Source organism: Miscanthus floridulus, chromosome 4 (assembly GCF_019320115.1).
Source record: "Miscanthus floridulus cultivar M001 chromosome 4, ASM1932011v1, whole genome shotgun sequence".
Lineage (NCBI taxonomy): Eukaryota > Viridiplantae > Streptophyta > Magnoliopsida > Poales > Poaceae > Miscanthus > Miscanthus floridulus.
Window position 1 is genome coordinate 27,488,901 of NC_089583.1, and position 10,205 is coordinate 27,499,105.

The following is a 10,205-nucleotide window of genomic DNA, read 5'->3' on the forward strand; positions in this document are numbered from 1 at the left end:
TGTACGAAGTTTTTATACTACAAGTGAAGGTTCAAACTTACCCTTAAGGGGTGTCTCCTGTAGCCACCGGTGTTACTCATCATAGAACATATATAGTATCCACAATGTACACTCCCAGGCTTCTGTTTGGGGCACTGTATGTTTTGCATATGAAAATGTTAAGTAATGCTTTTGACAGCCATGTAACGGAGTACTGAAGAAGTAAGTTACACTTACCGCACATAGTGTTTTTATAGCCAGCTTTTCCTTCCTTGCTGGATTATGTCTTCCATGATGATTAGTGACATAGAACCTAAATTCCCTGTTCGAATTATTTTAGCAAATACAACTTGTTAGTATCCAAAAGTGAACGTTACAGTATGTATATAAACATATAAGCTAATGAGGATTGTCGATATGTATACGTCTTGAGAATCGATATGAAGTCTTTGTATGTCACCGTGTCCCTATCTAATGAATCAAAGACCCGTGCCATGCTCCTCCTGACATCGACGGCTATACAAATCCAGTGGTTGCTGCATGGATTTAATCATAGAACTAGATAAGCTCTTTTGCATCGAATAAAATATATCGAACAAAGCTTTAAGTATAGAGTTGAACTTACTCGAAGCTGTATGGTAGCCATATAGTAGAGTGTTGTTGGAGATTTTTGAAAGCCAGGGCAATGTATGCCGCAACCTTAAGGGACTCTTCCCTTAGTACGGATGCGCTCTTTCTCCCGAAGAGTCTTTGCAGCAGCTAGCTCTTTGGCATCCAGTGTCCACCATTTAGGGTAATTAAAATTTGTTTGGGCTATAGCTTGAGGGTCTAGATACCTGGCTTTCACACTTGGCATTTATTTGACAATGTGCACTTACATTCTACAAATCATGGCGTGGGTTAGTTACAACAAAATTCAAAGATTACATTCATATCATATCGGGAGGACAAGGACTTACAGGCACCACGTGTGAATTAAATTCATCTCTATTTCTCCCAGGTGAAAGCATGTGTGCATGTTATTGAAGTCAAAGACAATTTTCTCGGCTGGGCTTCCAAATGTGCCGGTGGGGAAGCATGCTTGTATGAGATCTATGCTCATTGGGAGAACACGCAAGTACCAATCATGGAACCTTCTCATTCCAAGTGGTAGGCGCTGGATGTCTCGGTTTGGTAGGAAGGCTTGCCTCTTTCATATGTTTTCGGGCAATCCTTTGACCATTGGATGGCATCAACATTTGGATACTGCTTTATAATTTGGTGGAGTTTGCTAGTGACGGCCTCCTTAGAACCCCATGATGGGACTTTTTTAACTTGGTTCTCAGGCTTGAACTGGTCATGGAAAAACCACTTGGACAACGATGAGACGTCTTTGATCGGAACATAAACTGGCCTTATGGTGATTGGATGCTTCTTTTGAAGTTCCCATTCAGGCACGTCCTCATCTTCTTGTGCATCACCTTCTTCAGGAGGCACTCGTTGTTCATGTATCGGCTGTGCTTGTTGAGAAGACTGTGGTATCTCATGATGCACTTGCTTGGTACGAGCTGGAGAAGGTTGCGGCATCTCATCAGGCACATGCTCGCTAGGAGGCAGGGAAGAATGTGGCATCTTAGGAATGTGGTGGTCACGAGACTGGTGAAAATATCTCCTCGACCTCAACAACTTGCTCCAAATTTGGGAGAGGGGGAGGCGGCCAAGAAGCAGTCAATATAATGTCCCATTTGTGCCATAGGATGAACTGCCCCTATAACGTCTCCGAGTAACACCAGCCCCTCAGGGAGTTGCGTAGTCTATCATCCACTACATGAACTCGGGCTTCACTGTATGCACCTCGACCCTAGTGTAGTCCGGCGGTATCTTATTATTGTGGTGTAAGCCACCGGGAGGATGTGCCACACCTGTTGCCATCTCCATCACAATGTTCTGTCGACCGCTGAGAAACACCAAGGTGCAACTAGTTGGTTCCCATATGCGATCGATGGGGGTTGTGGCTACAGTGGAACCTTGGTTGCTAGGAACTTTTGGAGGGCTGCCAACTAATACCAGTTCTCCCAGCGGCGTCACTAATATCCGTGGCTCCGTAGACAGTCCTTGCTCCTCCAGCGCCTTCGCAACTAGAGCCTTCACTTGGAGCTCAAGACTAGTCTCCCGGTCTCTGCCATGTTTCTTGTACATGTGCCTGTCCTCTTCGAATCCTTGCTTCCAAGTCATCCTTTTCCCTAGCCCCCTAGTGCGGCCTGTGTACTCCTTGTTTCCCAAGCCAAGGCTAAGCTCATCCCTCTCTCTGGAAGGATTGAATGAGCCCTTCTTCTTGTCTTAAGCATATTTCAGTATCCTTGATACTGCCTCTTGGGTCTCTGGCTTATCAACTTAAGATTTCTGCCGGATGATTCTGTACTCCTCGCATATATCCAATTCCTTGAGCGTACCTTCAAATTCGTCACATCGATATTCCCAGCAGCTGTGGCCTCTTCGTCCATCTTCCTAAATTGCTCTTCCTTGGCATAGTAGCCACCGGGGCCTAGATGATGGTGGTGTTTGTTCCTCTTTGCCAGCTCGGTGTTATGGGCACTGAGCTCCAATGCCTCCGGTGAAGTCTTCTGAGCCATGAGCTCCTCCCATTGACTTGGAGTTATTTTGCTGAACTCGTTGAAGGGAGTTAACCCCTTTTGGATATACTTCGCGTTGAGCTCCGACCTCCAACGTCGGAATGACTCTCCCATCATCCTGAAAGCATTTTTTTACCGGTTCGTGCTTACCCTCCGAAAATCTAAAATTGAGCTTCAGCAGCCTATCCCATAGTTCATTCTTTTTGTTCTCTGGTACCTCTTTCAAGTTAGGGATTGCTAGGTTCAATTTATCTCTTACTAGGGCCTCGATCGCATTACAGAATCGTCCTCTTAATTCCTTCGGCTTAAGGATCTCCCCTGCTGGACCGACCTCCGTTATCACATAGCATGCCTTATCTAGATATAGATTTCCTTTTCTATCCCCTCGTTTCCTCTTAGGCTTGGTAGTCGTGGTTGTGTCTTGAGGTTGTGGAGCAGAGGCATCGTGATCCATCTCTGTGGTTGTTGCCTCTGCTCTCCTTTCCTCTATTCTGTCTTGTATATACGATAGGTCAAAGTGTTAGCAGAGGTAACACAGCCAAAGCTTTAGCAAAATTTACAAGCTAAGGCTTTTTCCCTACCTCCTCGTTCGGGTTAAAATCCTTGTCCAAATCTTCCTCCGTTGGCCTCCTTCTGGCTTCACGTGGGAACGGATCCTCGGGACCTACATATCCCTCTTTTGAGTCCTCATCATCATCATCCTCTTCTTCTTCGCCTTCAGCAGCCTCTCCTGCTATTCCTTCTGCTCCCCTTCCTCCTTGTCACATAGCTCCTGAGTAAGCATCACTTCTAGATCCTTTTATACCTCGTTATCGAACTGCTCCTGAGTAAGCTGGTCCTCTAGTGCTTGCTCCTCATAGGTTGGCTGCTCATCATGCTCAGGGCATCGGGCTGCACTGTCTGGTGTCTGCCACATTATTTCGCGCTTTGTTCTAATAGATGCAAGAAAGTGTGCTTTAGGTACGCGAGAAGGTATAAGAAATCAAAAAGGTCTATAAACCAAAGTAGTCCTATAAAACAAAAATATATAAAAAATAAGAAGTAGCAGTAGTAGAGGCCTCAGAAACTATGTCAATCATCATCTGATCTTGAACTTGTAGCATCAAGGCATCATAACAGAGAAGAGAGGAGAAGGTAATGTAGGGGCGACTGCTAATGATGCCAAGTTCCTCACAAGTTCTTGGTCATCAGCTCATATTCCATATAATGTATGGACTTAGATAATTTCATCATCGGCAAAACAAAGGAGAGGAGAGGAGAGGGGAGATTTGGCAAAAAAAAAAAGCAACAGCTGCTTAACAAATATAGAGAGGAAAATGTATAAAAAAAAGCAGCAGCTGCTTCCCAAACATAGAGGATAGGAAAATTAGCCAAAAAATAATTGACTGCTGCCACATGGTTGGAAGACCCCTGTAGATCAAAATCTGGTAACTTAGATAGCCAGCTAGTAGTAGTAGGAGAGTAGCTAGCAACAAGTAGAGTAGCTAGCAGCCAACTAGTACCGGTAGTAGTTTCTAAGAGTATAGGGAAGAGGGCAGAGCAGCAGCCAATACTAGAGTAGTATAGAGTAGTAGTAGAACAACAGTAGGATAGTAGTATAGAAGGAGCAGCCAGCAGTGTAGTTAATAGCAGTAGCCAATGTGTTACAGGAAATAAAGCCATTAATAAGAACAATTTGATAGAATACCAGCATCAGTAGTACCATGTTGACAATGTGATAGAAATAAAGCAATGACAGATAGTTTTGAGGTGCTGCACAAATCAAAAAGTCTATCTGATGATGTTATGGATGCGTTGGCTTGTTTTGCTGTCAATAGGCACTTTAACTCGGTAAATGAAAGCACTTTTACAATGATTCGACTTGGTGGTGACAGATCTCATGAAAAAATTTAGTTCAGGTTGTGAACACAAAAAAGGAGACAAATTGAGGTTCTGTCCTGATATTTTTTCCAGTGCTCTATGTGCTAGTGGAAAATTGACCATGCACAAATAAACCGTGACCACTTGCCCCCATCTTATTGGCTTCCTAGTTGCCATCACAGTGTGCAGCAAACCAAAAAATAACGTGTACTGACAGATGTCTAGAATATAACAGTAGGCCATGCAGTATATAAAAACAAAAGGCTAGTCAGTAATCTGGAACGAATTAGTTAGGACATGAAAAGCAAAAGTATATAAAAACACAAACACAGTGATTCGGAGAGGAATCAAACAATGCGAGAACTACTACTATGCTTAACTAAAGGTATAGCTTATACATGAAGTAATCTAAACTTTTGAAAATTGATAGCATCATGCCATGACCTTTTGCTTTAACATATAAGATACTGAATTAGTGAATCAACAGATAGTGCCACTGGTGGATAAATCACCTAACACAATACAAACTACTAGTTCTACTTGCCTGGTTTTAATCACTATGTCTATGTGGTCTAGTCTTGGCACAGAGCTCATTATGAATATTTGCAACCAATAACTATGATTCAGCTTAAACAGCAAAACTTGCCTTGTTTTAATAAACAAGGCATATTTCAGATTCAGACCACTGGGGGAATGGAGAAGGGGTTGGGAGTACCTTTAAAAGACCTGACAGAGAGGGATGCCGACGGTTGTGCGTGGGCCGGCGAGTTCGGTGGTCGAGGTCGGAGAGGGAGCGCTGGCGGTGGGGACACCAGCTAGAGCACGCGTCCGAGCCGGCGGAGCTCAAACCTTAGCCCCCGCCGAACTCGCCGTGGAGATGGGGCGCGCGACGTCGTTGCAGGCCCGAGGATGTCGAGTTGTGGCCCGGGGGTGTGGAGAGGGGGCGCCGATGTCGGGAGAGGTCCGGGAGGTGGCGGAGATGCGGCGGCGTCGGGGATGTCGAGCTATGGCCCGGGGGTGCGGAGAGGGGGCACTGGCGTCAGGAGAGGTCCGGGAGGTGGCAGGAGGCGGTGCAGAGAGGGAGGCGACGACGTCGGGGATGTCGAGCCGCGGGTGCGGAGAGGCAGCCTGACGGCGTCTGGAGGAAGAAGAGAGCGCCCAACAATTTGTCACCCCGAGCGCCCCAGCTTATATACCAATGACGATTTGTAGGGGTGGTTCCTGATCCAACCGCCCCTACAAATGCATTTGTAGGGGCGGTTCCTGATCCAGCCGCCCCTACAAATGCATTTGTAGGGGCGGTTCTTGATCCAACCGCCCTACAAATATTTTTTATTTTTTTAAATTATTAATTCTGTATTATAAAAATAATTGTGTATATATAAAACAATTGTGACCAAAATAAAAGTAATATAAAAACAATTGTGTATATGCACAAATATAATATTTTGTATTATTCTATATATGAAGAAATATATATATAAACAATTGTAGTCAAAACAATATAGAAAACAAAAAAAAAAACAAAAATTAAAAATTTAAATTTTAAAACTTTGACTACAATTTTATGACATTAAATGAAATAAAATGAAAATTTTGTAAACATAAAAGTTGTATAACTCATCAACATGTACAACTTTTATTTTGGTCATCTTGTCATGTGACTTTGTTTGAACGATTCAAATTTTGAAATTTAAACAATTTCAACTTGAAACAATATTTTGAAAGAGTAAATGATTTCAGATGAAAAATTCATGAATACCAAAGTTGTAGAACTCATCAATATGTACAACTTTTATTTTGGTCATATTTTCATTTGACCAAATTTGAATAGTTGAAATTTTGAATTTCAATAATTGGCAACTTCAAACAAGATTTTGAAACCTTAAATGATTTCAACAATAAAAGTCGTGAACATAAAAGTTGTTGAACTCATCACTATCTACAACTTTTATTTTGGTCACTTCTTTATGTGACAAAGTATTAGTAAACATTATTCATAAATTCACATATGACTAATAGTTTCCTGAACTATACGAGAAACATGTTGATTTGTGAACAATGTTTAATATCACTTTGTGAGATGAAGAAATGATCAAAATAAAAGTTGTAGATCTTGATGAGTTATACAACTTTGGTATTCATCACTTTTTCAGCTAAAATCATTTAATGGTTGAAAATCTCATTCGAACTTGTTATTTTTTTAAATTTGAAAATTTGAAGTGCTCAAACTTTGTCAAATGAAAAGAATGACCAAATCAACACACTAACTTGATAGGGCAAGATTTTAGAAAATTTTAGGAAAAAAAATCATCACTATTTGGAGTTAGTATGAGGGAGAAAGACTAGTTATAAATTTTACCCAGAGATTAAAAAGTAAAAGCATAACTGTTCATGATGATCAATGATGAACAAGTGTGATTTCTCTTTTTAATATGTGGCAGAAACTTGTAACTAGTTTTTCTCCCTCATACTAACTCCAAATGTGATGGTTTTTTTCCCTAAAATTTTTAAAAATCATGCTCTATCATTTTAGTCTAGTCATCTATCTTTGTCACTAATTTTGAACAATTCAAATTTTAAATTTCAAAGAATGACAGCTTTAAACCTGATTTTCAAACACTAAATGATTTTCAGCTGTAAAGGTGATGAATATAAAAGTTGTATAACTCGTCAAGATCTCCTACTTTTATTTTTGGTCATTTCTTCATTTCATAAAGTGTTAAGTGATTTCATAAAGTTTTAGTAGTAATAGAGTGGATGTTTAAATAGAGTCATCTAGATGTTACAAAGGGTAGTCTCATACACATATAAAAATATGTAGTCTTACACACGTACATAAATATATAGTCTCACACGCATCCATAAATAAAGTCTTACAAACACACACTTACATAAACACTCCACGTTCAACAACTAGCTAGCCCGCTGTAACGACTTTCCCCTTGACACCTTTTCATTTCCATGGCAATATGTCTTTGGGGAGGTTCTTTTCCACAACACTGATCTTCTTAGGAAAGTCTGTGAATAGCGGCATCTCATCGTAGCTATTGTAAGCATTCAACATCGTCCACGCCATCAACTCCAATAATGTGCTGTTTCTCGGAGGCAACCACGTGCTTTGTCTTCTTCAAGGGAGGTTACTTTGTGGGTTCAAACATATAGAAAACTTGTGCGACACGTGAAGCGAGCACCCAAGGGTCATCTTGGTAGCCTAGATTCTCGAGGTCCAGGACTCTCAATCCGATCTCGTTCAGTTGGTGTTGTTTGATCCAACAGCATCGAAATAGGGCCACAGTTATATCCCTTCCATAGTCAAGTTCTCCATATCTCTTCAATGATGCCAAAGTATTGGATCTTTCGCCCCAATCCATCGAGAGCCTCTATTCGAACGCCGCTGTTTTGGTTCACATATTTACTATCCTTTGCGTGGGTATAGTACGCATACCCATTGATGTCATAAGCATTCCAAGATGTCACTTGTCTCGATGGCCCCTCCGCTAACCTACTGATGGTAATAGAGTCTATGGTTTCTCTAGGCGGTATGTTTTGGTCCTTCAACCATGTAGTTAGTCAGTTTCTTGTGTTGTCTCATGACCCAATCATCCGAACGGCTATTTCTCTTCGCCATAATGATAGCCAAGTGTTCATCAATGTACGGTTGCATCAGTTGTGTACTTCTACAAGACACTATAATACGCTCGACTCACCTCTTTATAATCATGGTCGATGAACACTTTTCTACCACTAGTGCCCTTCCCAGCCAGCCTACCCTTGTGACGAGAATCGGGTTTACCAATCCCTTTCTGTACTTTTAGGTACTCTTGACAGCACTCGATGACTTCTTTAGTACTGTAACCCTCTATCATGGAGCCCTCTAGGTATGCTCGATTATGCACGTATCGACTTAGAACCGACATGAACCACTCGTAGGACCACATTTCATGCAAGTAGCAAGGGCCCAGCGCCCGTATCTGATGAACCTATGTGAATCATGAGATGTGGCATTATATCAAAAAAAGCTAGGAGGTAAACACATCTCCAGTTGATTTTGTGTCTCCACCATAAATTCATGTTGGTCACTAGCTCTTGCTTGCCAATCGTCTTCTGTGAGATCTTTGAAAAGAAGTAGCACTATGCGGGATGATGGCTATTTTCAAGAACTCTGGCTTTATAGCCCTAGATTACAATAGGTAGAAACACTATCAGCATCACATGACAATCATGAACCTTGCAGTGTGTTATTGATAAGTCCTTCATCGACACTAGCTTCTTCACATTTGCTGAAAACCTAGTCGGGACTTTCATCCCCCTCAGGAAAGTGCATATAGCTCTCTTCTCGTCTGGTGTTAGGTTGATGCACGCCATGGGCAGAGTGTATTTTCCATTAGCCTCAGGTACCGGGTGAAGCTGTGGCATCATGTTTAGCTGCATCATGTCTTTTCGTGCTTTCAGACCATCCTTTGACTTGCCTGTGTCCATCAAGGTAGCAATGAGACTCTTAAAGACATTCTTCTGCACGTGCATAGCATCAATGGCATGGGGGACCTCCAAGTCTGACCAATAAGGCAGATACTGAAAGAAGATCGATTGTTTCTTGAAAGGTACTCCTTCGATAGGAGGTGTGCTTCTATCTCTGTTCGTCCCATCCAGATTCTTCTTTCCATAGACGACGCATATGTTTTTCACCATTTTGTACACGTGTTCTCTGTTATGACATCTCTCTAGCGGGGGTTCCATCTCCAGGGCGTTGTCATAAAATCTAAAGAACAATTTGCTCTGGCACTTGTGACTTGTCTTTAAGAAGCGTCGGTTCCTTAGATAAACTATCTTCTTGGATGCATCCAGGTACACCCATGTAGTACCATCCAAGCAAACTAAGAATCCCATCTTTTCTTTGATCTATCCAGACAAAGCACTGCAGTGGGTAATCATTGGTAGTAACAAATATTATTGCTCTACATATGAAGTCCTTCTTTTGGAACGCATTGTACATCTGCTCCCCATGCCTCCATAGCCTCTCCATTTCTTACATCAAAGGCTCGAGGAACATGTCTATATCAATGCCTGGTTGTTTAGGGCCAGAAATAAGAATAGTGAGGAGAAGGTACTTTCTCTTCTGACACAACCATGTTGGGATGTTGTACATGGTCAAGATCACTGGCCATGTGTTGTGGTCGCTCATCCTCTCATTGAAGGGATTCATTCCATCGGTGCTCAAGCCAAACCGTACATTCCTTGGGTCATCGCTGAATTCTTTGTGCTTCTCATCAAACCTTTGCCACTAACTATAATCAGCCGGGTGTGCAATCTTATCATCATCCACCTTGCGCTCATCATCCCACCATGTCATGAGTGCGGCTTCTTTAGGGTTTAGGAAGATACGTCTCAAGCGGTCGGTCACTAGCAGGTACCACATTAGGAAGGCAGGAATTCTTCTCTGCTTTGCATCGTTGCCTAATGGAAGTGTCCTCTGAGGGCTGAGATTCTTGTACCACCTTTTTTGTACCCTTCTTATTCCTCTTTTTCCCCGTGGAGGCTTCGTCCCCACCATAAAGGTCATTGTTCTTGTATCAGCTGGCCCCACACCGAGGATATTTATCTAGTGACTTGAACGTTTCGCCACTAAAAAAAGTATACAGTGGTTGGGGCATGCTTGGATTTTTTCAACCCCCATTGTTAATAGACTTATGACCTTCTTCGCTTGGTATATGTTGGCGGGAACTGAGTTTGGTTGTGGCAGCACCCATGACA